The sequence below is a fragment of the Phyllobates terribilis genome, unplaced genomic scaffold, assembly GCF_046119375.1.
Source record: "Phyllobates terribilis strain yellow unplaced genomic scaffold, ASM4611937v1 Scaffold_169__1_contigs__length_4117513, whole genome shotgun sequence".
Taxonomy (NCBI): Eukaryota; Metazoa; Chordata; class Amphibia; order Anura; family Dendrobatidae; genus Phyllobates; species Phyllobates terribilis.
The window spans coordinates 1,694,829-1,709,187 of NW_027362929.1; the positions used below are offsets into that span (position 1 = coordinate 1,694,829).

The 14,359-nt window shown below is 45.1% G+C and overlaps 11 non-coding genes across 11 annotated transcripts; all 11 read right to left on the reverse strand.

The window, feature by feature from the left end:
- Positions 1 to 1,021: 1,021 nt before the first annotated feature.
- Positions 1,022 to 1,212, reverse strand: LOC141208600 (U2 spliceosomal RNA). The gene has a single exon (XR_012278823.1). It is a non-coding gene; the product is annotated as a U2 spliceosomal RNA (small nuclear RNA).
- A 1,125-nt stretch (positions 1,213 to 2,337) lies between these two features.
- LOC141210488 (U2 spliceosomal RNA) lies at positions 2,338 to 2,528 on the reverse strand. The gene has a single exon (XR_012280655.1). It is a non-coding gene; the product is annotated as a U2 spliceosomal RNA (small nuclear RNA).
- A 1,126-nt stretch (positions 2,529 to 3,654) lies between these two features.
- LOC141208601 (U2 spliceosomal RNA) lies at positions 3,655 to 3,845 on the reverse strand. Its single transcript, XR_012278824.1, has one exon. It is a non-coding gene; the product is annotated as a U2 spliceosomal RNA (small nuclear RNA).
- A 1,121-nt stretch (positions 3,846 to 4,966) lies between these two features.
- LOC141208602 (U2 spliceosomal RNA) lies at positions 4,967 to 5,157 on the reverse strand. The gene has a single exon (XR_012278825.1). It is a non-coding gene; the product is annotated as a U2 spliceosomal RNA (small nuclear RNA).
- Positions 5,158 to 6,281: 1,124 nt separating this feature from the next.
- Positions 6,282 to 6,472, reverse strand: LOC141210210 (U2 spliceosomal RNA). The gene has a single exon (XR_012280385.1). It is a non-coding gene; the product is annotated as a U2 spliceosomal RNA (small nuclear RNA).
- A 1,126-nt stretch (positions 6,473 to 7,598) lies between these two features.
- On the reverse strand, positions 7,599 to 7,789 carry LOC141208604 (U2 spliceosomal RNA). Its single transcript, XR_012278827.1, has one exon. It is a non-coding gene; the product is annotated as a U2 spliceosomal RNA (small nuclear RNA).
- Positions 7,790 to 8,909: 1,120 nt separating this feature from the next.
- LOC141208605 (U2 spliceosomal RNA) lies at positions 8,910 to 9,100 on the reverse strand. Its single transcript, XR_012278828.1, has one exon. It is a non-coding gene; the product is annotated as a U2 spliceosomal RNA (small nuclear RNA).
- Positions 9,101 to 10,219: 1,119 nt separating this feature from the next.
- LOC141210211 (U2 spliceosomal RNA) lies at positions 10,220 to 10,410 on the reverse strand. The gene has a single exon (XR_012280386.1). It is a non-coding gene; the product is annotated as a U2 spliceosomal RNA (small nuclear RNA).
- Positions 10,411 to 11,530: 1,120 nt separating this feature from the next.
- Positions 11,531 to 11,721, reverse strand: LOC141208606 (U2 spliceosomal RNA). Its single transcript, XR_012278829.1, has one exon. It is a non-coding gene; the product is annotated as a U2 spliceosomal RNA (small nuclear RNA).
- Positions 11,722 to 12,842: 1,121 nt separating this feature from the next.
- On the reverse strand, positions 12,843 to 13,033 carry LOC141210092 (U2 spliceosomal RNA). The gene has a single exon (XR_012280270.1). It is a non-coding gene; the product is annotated as a U2 spliceosomal RNA (small nuclear RNA).
- A 1,121-nt stretch (positions 13,034 to 14,154) lies between these two features.
- Positions 14,155 to 14,345, reverse strand: LOC141210023 (U2 spliceosomal RNA). Its single transcript, XR_012280204.1, has one exon. It is a non-coding gene; the product is annotated as a U2 spliceosomal RNA (small nuclear RNA).
- Between the last annotated feature and the right edge of the window lie 14 nt (positions 14,346 to 14,359).

Genomic DNA, 14,359 nt, shown 5'->3' on the forward strand with positions numbered 1-14,359 from the left:
CCTCTAGATCCCTCACATGCCTGCACTTTTCGGCTTGCTGCTGCTGCAATCCACGCGTTTTAGATCTGCATAACTCCACCTCTTTTAGCACAGTACCCTCAACCCCCGGCTGTTCCCACCCGCCTCAACACCGTTGGAAGGGAGGAGAACCAATTAAGGCGGGGGGGGGGGTGGAACGAGCAGCTGTCTACCCTTAGCAGGAGGGTTGCTGATTAATTACCTCTCCTGCTGCTGCTGCTGCTGGCTGTCCAGCAGCAGACTGAAGGTGGCTGCTGCTGTGCGCAGGTATATAAAGGCTCAGAGCCTATTATGACACGCGCAGCCAGCGTTCCATTGCCACATTCCGTCTACTGCAGGCGGGATACCTGGATGGCTGAATGTAACTGAGAAGCTCACAGAGACCGCCATAAGCAACAGTTTAAAAGAATGCCACAGACTAATCAACCAAACTTTTTGGGTTGGTTTCTCTTTTATAGTCTGCAGGCATTAAATGAAAGAAGTCAGTGTTCCAGCAGAGGGAGACAACGTTTCAGAAAAGGCATTGTAGCAAACCAAAAAAGAAATTTTAAGCGCAGCAGAGTAACCAGCTCACATACCTGTTAGCTCAGGTGAGTTTAAAAGGCTGCTGTTGATAACAAGGGCATTTGCTAAATAGATGTTGTGTGTGCAACAATATACTGAAAGGTCAATTATATTGTGCAGCTTATCTCACCACCTGTAGTTATTTAGGTGAAAGCTCCAAAATGCTTGCCTAATATGTCTGTTTATCCAAAAGGAAGTATAGAGGGAGAGCTAGATAGATAGCATTGCATTACATTACATTACATGGCAATGCAATGCACAGTTGCTGAAGTTGAACCAAAATGAGCTTGTCATCTGGCTTCTGCAACTTTTAACATGAAAAATCCAATGAGGAGAAGAAAAGCAAAGCCAAAGAGTCCATCCCAAAATCCGACAAACAAGCAAAATGAACAAAAAGCATTGAATTCAATTCTTTCTGATTTTAGAAACTGCATTAAAGAAGGGGTGCACCGGTCCTGGAGATACTGCAATACCAGGTCAATGCGTGGAGTGGACAGAGCAAGCTCTTTTTCCATCTCCCTGTTCTAAAAATCCATTTAATATATGGTCCCCAGATAGGGGACGTATCAGATATTAAACTGATAAGAACAGATACTACACTTGATCTTAGCCAAAAGGCCGAGAAGCGATAACCAGAATTGGTTTCCGACTACGGTGCCACCCAAGGATTCTGAAAAGTCCATTTGTGGAGATGGCCACCTGGACTCCCGTTAAGAAGACATGCTGTCAACCTCTAGATCCCTCACATGCCTGCACTTTTCGGCTTGCTGCTGCTGCAATCCACGCGTTTTAGATCTGCATAACTCCACCTCTTTTAGCACAGTACCCTCAACCCCCGGCTGTTCCCACCCGCCTCAACACCGTTGGAAGGGAGGAGAACCAATTAAGGCGGGGGGGGGGGGGGGTGGAACGAGCAGCTGTCTACCCTTAGCAGGAGGGTTGCTGATTAATTACCTCTCCTGCTGCTGCTGCTGCTGGCTGTCCAGCAGCAGACTGAAGGTGGCTGCTGCTGTGCGCAGGTATATAAAGGCTCAGAGCCTATTATGACACGCGCAGCCAGCGTTCCATTGCCACATTCCGTCTACTGCAGGCGGGATACCTGGATGGCTGAATGTCACTGAGAAGCTCACAGAGACCGCCATAAGCAACAGTTTAAAAGAATGCCACAGACTAATCAACCAAACTTTTTGGGTTGGTTTCTCTTTTATAGTCTGCAGGCATTAAATGAAAGAAGTCAGTGTTCCAGCAGAGGGAGACAACGTTTCAGAAAAGGCATTGTAGCAAACCAAAAAAGAAATTTTAAGCGCAGCAGAGTAACCAGCTCACATACCTGTTAGCTCAGGTGAGTTTAAAAGGCTGCTGTTGATAACAAGGGCATTTGCTAAATAGATGGTGTGTGTGCAACAATATACTGAAAGGTCAATTATATTGTGCAGCTTATCTCACCACCTGTAGTTATTTAGGTGAAAGCTCCAAAATGCTTGCCTAATATGTCTGTTTATCCAAAAGGAAGTATAGAGGGAGAGCTAGATAGATAGCATTGCATTACATTACATTACATGGCAATGCAATGCACAGTTGCTGAAGTTGAACCAAAATGAGCTTGTCATCTGGCTTCTGCAACTTTTAACATGAAAAATCCAATGAGGAGAAGAAAAGCAAAGCCAAAGAGTCCATCCCAAAATCCGACAAACAAGCAAAATGAACAAAAAGCATTGAATTCAATTCTTTCTGATTTTAGAAACTGCATTAAAGAAGGGGTGCACCGGTCCTGGAGATACTGCAATACCAGGTCAATGCGTGGAGTGGACAGAGCAAGCTCTTTTTCCATCTCCCTGTTCTAAAAATCCATTTAATATATGGTCCCCAGATAGGGGACGTATCAGATATTAAACTGATAAGAACAGATACTACACCTGATCTTAGTCAAAAGGCCGAGAAGCGATAACCAGAATTGGTTTCCGACTACGGTGCCACCCAAGGATTCTGAAAAGTCCATTTGTGGAGATGGCCACCTGGACTCCCGTTAAGAAGACATGCTGTCAACCTCTAGATCCCTCACATGCCTGCACTTTTCGGCTTGCTGCTGCTGCAATCCACGCGTTTTAGATCTGCATAACTCCACCTCTTTTAGCACAGTACCCTCAACCCCCGGCTGTTCCCACCCGCCTCAACACCGTTGGAAGGGAGGAGAACCAATTAAGGCGGGGGGGGGGTGGAACGAGCAGCTGTCTACCCTTAGCAGGAGGGTTGCTGATTAATTACCTCTCCTGCTGCTGCTGCTGCTGCTGCTGGCTGTCCAGCAGCAGACTGAAGGTGGCTGCTGCTGTGCGCAGGTATATAAAGGCTCAGAGCCTATTATGACACGCGCAGCCAGCGTTCCATTGCCACATTCCGTCTACTGCAGGCGGGATACCTGGATGGCTGAATGTCACTGAGAAGCTCACAGAGACCGCCATAAGCAACAGTTTAAAAGAATGCCACAGACTAATCAACCAAACTTTTTGGGTTGGTTTCTCTTTTATAGTCTGCAGGCATTAAATGAAAGAAGTCAGTGTTCCAGCAGAGGGAGACAACGTTTCAGAAAAGGCATTGTAGCAAACCATAAAAGAAATTTTAAGCGCAGCAGAGTAACCAGCTCACATACCTGTTAGCTCAGGTGAGTTTAAAAGGCTGCTGTTGATAACAAGGGCATTTGCTAAATAGATGGTGTGTGTGCAACAATATACTGAAAGGTCAATTATATTGTGCAGCTTATCTCACCACCTGTAGTTATTTAGGTGAAAGCTCCAAAATGCTTGCCTAATATGTCTGTTTATCCAAAAGGAAGTATAGAGGGAGAGCTAGATAGATAGCATTGCATTACATTACATTACATGGCAATGCAATGCACAGTTGCTGAAGTTGAACCAAAATGAGCTTGTCATCTGGCTTCTGCAACTTTTAACATGAAAAATCCAATGAGGAGAAGAAAAGCAAAGCCAAAGAGTCCATCCCAAAATCCGACAAACAAGCAAAATGAACAAAAAGCATTGAATTCAATTCTTTCTGATTTTAGAAACTGCATTAAAGAAGGGGTGCACCGGTCCTGGAGATACTGCAATACCAGGTCAATGCGTGGAGTGGACAGAGCAAGCTCTTTTTCCATCTCCCTGTTCTAAAAATCCATTTAATATATGGTCCCCAGATAGGGGACGTATCAGATATTAAACTGATAAGAACAGATACTACACTTGATCTTAGCCAAAAGGCCGAGAAGCGATAACCAGAATTGGTTTCCGACTACGGTGCCACCCAAGGATTCTGAAAAGTTCATTTGTGGAGATGGCCACCTGGACTCCCGTTAAGAAGACATGCTGTCAACCTCTAGATCCCTCACATGCCTGCACTTTTCGGCTTGCTGCTGCTGCAATCCACGCGTTTTATATCTGCATAACTCCACCTCTTTTAGCACAGTACCCTCAACCCCCGGCTGTTCCCACCCGCCTCAACACCGTTGGAAGGGAGGAGAACCAATTAAGGCGGGGGGGGGGGTGGAACGAGCAGCTGTCTACCCTTAGCAGGAGGGTTGCTGATTAATTACCTCTCCTGCTGCTGCTGCTGCTGGCTGTCCAGCAGCAGACTGAAGGTGGCTGCTGCTGTGCGCAGGTATATAAAGGCTCAGAGCCTATTATGACACGCGCAGCCAGCGTTCCATTGCCACATTCTGTCTACTGCAGGCGGGATACCTGGATGGCTGAATGTCACTGAGAAGCTCACAGAGACCGCCATAAGCAACAGTTTAAAAGAATGCCACAGACTAATCAACCAAACTTTTTGGGTTGGTTTCTCTTTTATAGTCTGCAGGCATTAAATGAAAGAAGTCAGTGTTCCAGCAGAGGGAGACAACGTTTCAGAAAAGGCATTGTAGCAAACCAAAAAAGAAATTTTAAGCGCAGCAGAGTAACCAGCTCACATACCTGTTAGCTCAGGTGAGTTTAAAAGGCTGCTGTTGATAACAAGGGCATTTGCTAAATAGATGTTGTGTGTGCAACAATATACTGAAAGGTCAATTATATTGTGCAGCTTATCTCACCACCTGTAGTTATTTAGGTGAAAGCTCCAAAATGCTTGCCTAATATGTCTGTTTATCCAAAAGGAAGTATAGAGGGAGAGCTAGATAGATAGCATTGCATTACATTACATTACATGGCAATGCAATGCACAGTTGCTGAAGTTGAACCAAAATGAGCTTGTCATCTGGCTTCTGCAACTTTTAACATGAAAAATCCAATGAGGAGAAGAAAAGCAAAGCCAAAGAGTCCATCCCAAAATCCGACAAACAAGCAAAATGAACAAAAAGCATTGAATTCAATTCTTTCTGATTTTAGAAACTGCATTAAAGAAGGGGTGCACCGGTCCTGGAGATACTGCAATACCAGGTCAATGCGTGGAGTGGACAGAGCAAGCTCTTTTTCCATCTCCCTGTTCTAAAAATCCATTTAATATATGGTCCCCAGATAGGGGACGTATCAGATATTAAACTGATAAGAACAGATACTACACTTGATCTTAGCCAAAAGGCCGAGAAGCGATAACCAGAATTGGTTTCCGACTACGGTGCCACCCAAGGATTCTGAAAAGTCCATTTGTGGAGATGGCCACCTGGACTCCCGTTAAGAAGACATGCTGTCAACCTCTAGATCCCTCACATGCCTGCACTTTTCGGCTTGCTGCTGCTGCAATCCACGCGTTTTATATCTGCATAACTCCACCTCTTTTAGCACAGTACCCTCAACCCCCGGCTGTTCCCACCCGCCTCAACACCGTTGGAAGGGAGGAGAACCAATTAAGGCGGGGGGGGGGGGGGTGGAACGAGCAGCTGTCTACCCTTAGCAGGAGGGTTGCTGATTAATTACCTCTCCTGCTGCTGCTGCTGCTGGCTGTCCAGCAGCAGACTGAAGGTGGCTGCTGCTGTGCGCAGGTATATAAAGGCTCAGAGCCTATTATGACACGCGCAGCCAGCGTTCCATTGCCACATTCCGTCTACTGCAGGCGGGATACCTGGATGGCTGAATGTCACTGAGAAGCTCACAGAGACCGCCATAAGCAACAGTTTAAAAGAATGCCACAGACTAATCAACCAAACTTTTTGGGTTGGTTTCTCTTTTATAGTCTGCAGGCATTAAATGAAAGAAGTCAGTGTTCCAGCAGAGGGAGACAACGTTTCAGAAAAGGCATTGTAGCAAACCAAAAAAGAAATTTTAAGCGCAGCAGAGTAACCAGCTCACATACCTGTTAGCTCAGGTGAGTTTAAAAGGCTGCTGTTGATAACAAGGGCATTTGCTAAATAGATGGTGTGTGTGCAACAATATACTGAAAGGTCAATTATATTGTGCAGCTTATCTCACCACCTGTAGTTATTTAGGTGAAAGCTCCAAAATGCTTGCCTAATATGTCTGTTTATCCAAAAGGAAGTATAGAGGGAGAGCTAGATAGATAGCATTGCATTACATTACATTACATGGCAATGCAATGCACAGTTGCTGAAGTTGAACCAAAATGAGCTTGTCATCTGGCTTCTGCAACTTTTAACATGAAAAATCCAATGAGGAGAAGAAAAGCAAAGCCAAAGAGTCCATCCCAAAATCCGACAAACAAGCAAAATGAACAAAAAGCATTGAATTCAATTCTTTCTGATTTTAGAAACTGCATTAAAGAAGGGGTGCACCGGTCCTGGAGATACTGCAATACCAGGTCAATGCGTGGAGTGGACAGAGCAAGCTCTTTTTCCATCTCCCTGTTCTAAAAATCCATTTAATATATGGTCCCCAGATAGGGGACGTATCAGATATTAAACTGATAAGAACAGATACTACACCTGATCTTAGCCAAAAGGCCGAGAAGCGATAACCAGAATTGGTTTCCGACTACGGTGCCACCCAAGGATTCTGAAAAGTCCATTTGTGGAGATGGCCACCTGGACTCCCGTTAAGAAGACATGCTGTCAACCTCTAGATCCCTCACATGCCTGCACTTTTCGGCTTGCTGCTGCTGCAATCCACGCGTTTTAGATCTGCATAACTCCACCTCTTTTAGCACAGTACCCTCAACCCCCGGCTGTTCCCACCCGCCTCAACACCGTTGGAAGGGAGGAGAACCAATTAAGGCGGGGGGGGGGTGGAACGAGCAGCTGTCTACCCTTAGCAGGAGGGTTGCTGATTAATTACCTCTCCTGCTGCTGCTGCTGCTGCTGCTGGCTGTCCAGCAGCAGACTGAAGGTGGCTGCTGCTGTGCGCAGGTATATAAAGGCTCAGAGCCTATTATGACACGCGCAGCCAGCGTTCCATTGCCACATTCCGTCTACTGCAGGCGGGATACCTGGATGGCTGAATGTCACTGAGAAGCTCACAGAGACCGCCATAAGCAACAGTTTAAAAGAATGCCACAGACTAATCAACCAAACTTTTTGGGTTGGTTTCTCTTTTATAGTCTGCAGGCATTAAATGAAAGAAGTCAGTGTTCCAGCAGAGGGAGACAACGTTTCAGAAAAGGCATTGTAGCAAACCATAAAAGAAATTTTAAGCGCAGCAGAGTAACCAGCTCACATACCTGTTAGCTCAGGTGAGTTTAAAAGGCTGCTGTTGATAACAAGGGCATTTGCTAAATAGATGGTGTGTGTGCAACAATATACTGAAAGGTCAATTATATTGTGCAGCTTATCTCACCACCTGTAGTTATTTAGGTGAAAGCTCCAAAATGCTTGCCTAATATGTCTGTTTATCCAAAAGGAAGTATAGAGGGAGAGCTAGATAGATAGCATTGCATTACATTACATTACATGGCAATGCAATGCACAGTTGCTGAAGTTGAACCAAAATGAGCTTGTCATCTGGCTTCTGCAACTTTTAACATGAAAAATCCAATGAGGAGAAGAAAAGCAAAGCCAAAGAGTCCATCCCAAAATCCGACAAACAAGCAAAATGAACAAAAAGCATTGAATTCAATTCTTTCTGATTTTAGAAACTGCATTAAAGAAGGGGTGCACCGGTCCTGGAGATACTGCAATACCAGGTCAATGCGTGGAGTGGACAGAGCAAGCTCTTTTTCCATCTCCCTGTTCTAAAAATCCATTTAATATATGGTCCCCAGATAGGGGACGTATCAGATATTAAACTGATAAGAACAGATACTACACTTGATCTTAGCCAAAAGGCCGAGAAGCGATAACCAGAATTGGTTTCCGACTACGGTGCCACCCAAGGATTCTGAAAAGTTCATTTGTGGAGATGGCCACCTGGACTCCCGTTAAGAAGTCATGCTGTCAACCTCTAGATCCCTCACATGCCTGCACTTTTCGGCTTGCTGCTGCTGCAATCCACGCGTTTTATATCTGCATAACTCCACCTCTTTTAGCACAGTACCCTCAACCCCCGGCTGTTCCCACCCGCCTCAACACCGTTGGAAGGGAGGAGAACCAATTAAGGCGGGGGGGGGGTGGAACGAGCAGCTGTCTACCCTTAGCAGGAGGGTTGCTGATTAATTACCTCTCCTGCTGCTGCTGCTGCTGGCTGTCCAGCAGCAGACTGAAGGTGGCTGCTGCTGTGCGCAGGTATATAAAGGCTCAGAGCCTATTATGACACGCGCAGCCAGCGTTCCATTGCCACATTCCGTCTACTGCAGGCGGGATACCTGGATGGCTGAATGTCACTGAGAAGCTCACAGAGACCGCCATAAGCAACAGTTTAAAAGAATGCCACAGACTAATCAACCAAACTTTTTGGGTTGGTTTCTCTTTTATAGTCTGCAGGTATTAAATGAAAGAAGTCAGTGTTCCAGCAGAGGGAGACAACGTTTCAGAAAAGGCATTGTAGCAAACCAAAAAAGAAATTTTAAGCGCAGCAGAGTAACCAGCTCACATACCTGTTAGCTCAGGTGAGTTTAAAAGGCTGCTGTTGATAACAAGGGCATTTGCTAAATAGATGGTGTGTGTGCAACAATATACTGAAAGGTCAATTATATTGTGCAGCTTATCTCACCACCTGTAGTTATTTAGGTGAAAGCTCCAAAATGCTTGCCTAATATGTCTGTTTATCCAAAAGGAAGTATAGAGGGAGAGCTAGATAGATAGCATTGCATTACATTACATTACATGGCAATGCAATGCACAGTTGCTGAAGTTGAACCAAAATGAGCTTGTCATCTGGCTTCTGCAACTTTTAACATGAAAAATCCAATGAGGAGAAGAAAAGCAAAGCCAAAGAGTCCATCCCAAAATCCGACAAACAAGCAAAATATACAAAAAGCATTGAATTCAATTCTTTCTGATTTTAGAAACTGCATTAAAGAAGGGGTGCACCGGTCCTGGAGATACTGCAATACCAGGTCAATGCGTGGAGTGGACAGAGCAAGCTCTTTTTCCATCTCCCTGTTCTAAAAATCCATTTAATATATGGTCCCCAGATAGGGGACGTATCAGATATTAAACTGATAAGAACAGATACTACACTTGATCTTAGCCAAAAGGCCGAGAAGCGATAACCAGAATTGGTTTCCGACTACGGTGCCACCCAAGGATTCTGAAAAGTCCATTTGTGGAGATGGCCACCTGGACTCCCGTTAAGAAGACATGCTGTCAACCTCTAGATCCCTCACATGCCTGCACTTTTCGGCTTGCTGCTGCTGCAATCCACGCGTTTTAGATCTGCATAACTCCACCTCTTTTAGCACAGTACCCTCAACCCCCGGCTGTTCCCACCCGCCTCAACACCGTTGGAAGGGAGGAGAACCAATTAAGGCGGGGGGGGGGTGGAACGAGCAGCTGTCTACCCTTAGCAGGAGGGTTGCTGATTAATTACCTCTCCTGCTGCTGCTGCTGCTGGCTGTCCAGCAGCAGACTGAAGGTGGCTGCTGCTGTGCGCAGGTATATAAAGGCTCAGAGCCTATTATGACACGCGCAGCCAGCGTTCCATTGCCACATTCCGTCTACTGCAGGCGGGATACCTGGATGGCTGAATGTCACTGAGAAGCTCACAGAGACCGCCATAAGCAACAGTTTAAAAGAATGCCACAGACTAATCAACCAAACTTTTTGGGTTGGTTTCTCTTTTATAGTCTGCAGGCATTAAATGAAAGAAGTCAGTGTTCCAGCAGAGGGAGACAACGTTTCAGAAATGCATTGTAGCAAACCAAAAAAGAAATTTTAAGCGCAGCAGAGTAACCAGCTCACATACCTGTTAGCTCAGGTGAGTTTAAAAGGCTGCTGTTGATAACAAGGGCATTTGCTAAATAGATGGTGTGTGTGCAACAATATAATGAAAGGTCAATTATATTGTGCAGCTTATCTCACCACCTGTAGTTATTTAGGTGAAAGCTCCAAAATGCTTGCCTAATAAGTCTGTTTATCCAAAAGGAAGTATAGAGGGAGAGCTAGATAGATAGCATTGCATTACATTACATTACATGGCAATGCAATGCACAGTTGCTGAAGTTGAACCAAAATGAGCTTGTCATCTGGCTTCTGCAACTTTTAACATGAAAAATCCAATGAGGAGAAGAAAAGCAAAGCCAAAGAGTCCATCCCAAAATCCGACAAACAAGCAAAATGAACAAAAAGCATTGAATTCAATTCTTTCTGATTTTAGAAACTGCATTAAAGAAGGGGTGCACCGGTCCTGGAGATACTGCAATACCAGGTCAATGCGTGGAGTGGACAGAGCAAGCTCTTTTTCCATCTCCCTGTTCTAAAAATCCATTTAATATATGGTCCCCAGATAGGGGACGTATCAGATATTAAACTGATAAGAACAGATACTACACCTGATCTTAGCCAAAAGGCCGAGAAGCGATAACCAGAATTGGTTTCCGACTACGGTGCCACCCAAGGATTCTGAAAAGTCCATTTGTGGAGATGGCCACCTGGACTCCCGTTAAGAAGACATGCTGTCAACCTCTAGATCCCTCACATGCCTGCACTTTTCGGCTTGCTGCTGCTGCAATCCACGCGTTTTAGATCTGCATAACTCCACCTCTTTTAGCACAGTACCCTCAACCCCCGGCTGTTCCCACCCGCCTCAACACCGTTGGAAGGGAGGAGAACCAATTAAGGCGGGGGGGGGGTGGAACGAGCAGCTGTCTACCCTTAGCAGGAGGGTTGCTGATTAATTACCTCTCCTGCTGCTGCTGCTGCTGGCTGTCCAGCAGCAGACTGAAGGTGGCTGCTGCTGTGCGCAGGTATATAAAGGCTCAGAGCCTATTATGACACGCGCAGCCAGCGTTCCATTGCCACATTCCGTCTACTGCAGGCGGGATACCTGGATGGCTGAATGTCACTGAGAAGCTCACAGAGACCGCCATAAGCAACAGTTTAAAAGAATGCCACAGACTAATCAACCAAACTTTTTGGGTTGGTTTCTCTTTTATAGTCTGCAGGCATTAAATGAAAGAAGTCAGTGTTCCAGCAGAGGGAGACAACGTTTCAGAAAAGGCATTGTAGCAAACCATAAAAGAAATTTTAAGCGCAGCAGAGTAACCAGCTCACATACCTGTTAGCTCAGGTGAGTTTAAAAGGCTGCTGTTGATAACAAGGGCATTTGCTAAATAGATGGTGTGTGTGCAACAATATACTGAAAGGTCAATTATATTGTGCAGCTTATCTCACCACCTGTAGTTATTTAGGTGAAAGCTCCAAAATGCTTGCCTAATATGTCTGTTTATCCAAAAGGAAGTATAGAGGGAGAGCTAGATAGATAGCATTGCATTACATTACATTACATGGCAATGCAATGCACAGTTGCTGAAGTTGAACCAAAATGAGCTTGTCATCTGGCTTCTGCAACTTTTAACATGAAAAATCCAATGAGGAGAAGAAAAGCAAAGCCAAAGAGTCCATCCCAAAATCCGACAAACAAGCAAAATGAACAAAAAGCATTGAATTCAATTCTTTCTGATTTTAGAAACTGCATTAAAGAAGGGGTGCACCGGTCCTGGAGATACTGCAATACCAGGTCAATGCGTGGAGTGGACAGAGCAAGCTCTTTTTCCATCTCCCTGTTCTAAAAATCCATTTAATATATGGTCCCCAGATAGGGGACGTATCAGATATTAAACTGATAAGAACAGATACTACACTTGATCTTAGCCAAAAGGCCGAGAAGCGATAACCAGAATTGGTTTCCGACTACGGTGCCACCCAAGGATTCTGAAAAGTCCATTTGTGGAGATGGCCACCTGGACTCCCGTTAAGAAGACATGCTGTCAACCTCTAGATCCCTCACATGCCTGCACTTTTCGGCTTGCTGCTGCTGCAATCCACGCGTTTTATATCTGCATAACTCCACCTCTTTTAGCACAGTACCCTCAACCCCCGGCTGTTCCCACCCGCCTCAACACCGTTGGAAGGGAGGAGAACCAATTAAGGCGGGGGGGGGGGTGGAACGAGCAGCTGTCTACCCTTAGCAGGAGGGTTGCTGATTAATTACCTCTCCTGCTGCTGCTGCTGCTGGCTGTCCAGCAGCAGACTGAAGGTGGCTGCTGCTGTGCGCAGGTATATAAAGGCTCAGAGCCTATTATGACACGCGCAGCCAGCGTTCCATTGCCACATTCTGTCTACTGCAGGCGGGATACCTGGATGGCTGAATGTCACTGAGAAGCTCACAGAGACCGCCATAAGCAACAGTTTAAAAGAATGCCACAGACTAATCAAGCAAACTTTTTGGGTTGGTTTCTCTTTTATAGTCTGCAGGCATTAAATGAAAGAAGTCAGTGTTCCAGCAGAGGGAGACAACGTTTCAGAAAAGGCATTGTAGCAAACCAAAAAAGAAATTTTAAGCGCAGCAGAGTAACCAGCTCACATACCTGTTAGCTCAGGTGAGTTTAAAAGGCTGCTGTTGATAACAAGGGCATTTGCTAAATAGATGGTGTGTGTGCAACAATATACTGAAAGGTCAATTATATTGTGCAGCTTATCTCACCACCTGTAGTTATTTAGGTGAAAGCTCCAAAATGCTTGCCTAATATGTCTGTTTATCCAAAAGGAAGTATAGAGGGAGAGCTAGATAGATAGCATTGCATTACATTACATTACATGGCAATGCAATGCACAGTTGCTGAAGTTGAACCAAAATGAGCTTGTCATCTGGCTTCTGCAACTTTTAACATGAAAAATCCAATGAGGAGAAGAAAAGCAAAGCCAAAGAGTCCATCCCAAAATCCGACAAACAAGCAAAATGAACAAAAAGCATTGAATTCAATTCTTTCTGATTTTAGAAACTGCATTAAAGAAGGGGTGCACCGGTCCTGGAGATACTGCAATACCAGGTCAATGCGTGGAGTGGACAGAGCAAGCTCTTTTTCCATCTCCCTGTTCTAAAAATCCATTTATTATATGGTCCCCAGATAGGGGACGTATCAGATATTAAACTGATAAGAACAGATACTACACTTGATCTTAGCCAAAAGGCCGAGAAGCGATAACCAGAATTGGTTTCCGACTACGGTGCCACCCAAGGATTCTGAAAAGTCCATTTGTGGAGATGGCCACCTGGACTCCCGTTAAGAAGACATGCTGTCAACCTCTAGATCCCTCACATGCCTGCACTTTTCGGCTTGCTGCTGCTGCAATCCACGCGTTTTAGATCTGCATAACTCCACCTCTTTTAGCACAGTACCCTCAACCCCCGGCTGTTCCCACCCGCCTCAACACCGTTGGAAGGGAGGAGAACCAATTAAGGCGGGGGGGGGGGTGGAACGAGCAGCTGTCTACCCTTAGCAGGAGGGTTGCTGATTAATTACCTCTCCTGCTGCTGCTGCTGCTGGCTGTCCAGCAGCAGACTGAAGGTGGCTGCTGCTGTGCGCAGGTATATAAAGGCTCAGAGCCTATTATGACACGCGCAGCCAGCGTTCCATTGCCACATTCCGTCTACTGCAGGCGGGATACCTGGATGGCTGAATGTCACTGAGAAGCTCACAGAGACCGCCATAAGCAACAGTTTAAAAGAATGCCACAGACTAATCAACCAAACTTTTTGGGTTGGTTTCTCTTTTATAGTCTGCAGGCATTAAATGAAAGAAGTCAGTGTTCCAGCAGAGGGAGACAACGTTTCAGAAAAGGCATTGTAGCAAACCAAAAAAGAAATTTTAAGCGCAGCAGAGTAACCAGCTCACATACCTGTTAGCTCAGGTGAGTTTAAAAGGCTGCTGTTGATAACAAGGGCATTTGCTAAATAGATGGTGTGTGTGCAACAATATACTGAAAGGTCAATTATATTGTGCAGCTTATCTCACCACCTGTAGTTATTTAGGTGAAAGCTCCAAAATGCTTGCCTAATATGTCTGTTTATCCAAAAGGAAGTATAGAGGGAGAGCTAGATAGATAGCATTGCATTACATTACATTACATGGCAATGCAATGCACAGTTGCTGAAGTTGAACCAAAATGAGCTTGTCATCTGGCTTCTGCAACTTTTAACATGAAAAATCCAATGAGGAGAAGAAAAGCAAAGCCAAAGAGTCCATCCCAAAATCCAACAAACAAGCAAAATGAACAAAAAGCATTGAATTCAATTCTTTCTGATTTTAGAAACTGCATTAAAGAAGGGGTGCACCGCTCCTGGAGATACTGCAATACCAGGTCAATGCGTGGAGTGGACAGAGCAAGCTCTTTTTCCATCTCCCTGTTCTAAAATTCCATTTAATATATGGTCCCCAGATAGGGGACGTATCAGATATTAAACTGATAAGAACAGATACTACACTTGATCTTAGCCAAAAGGCCGAGAAGCGATAACCAGAATTGGTT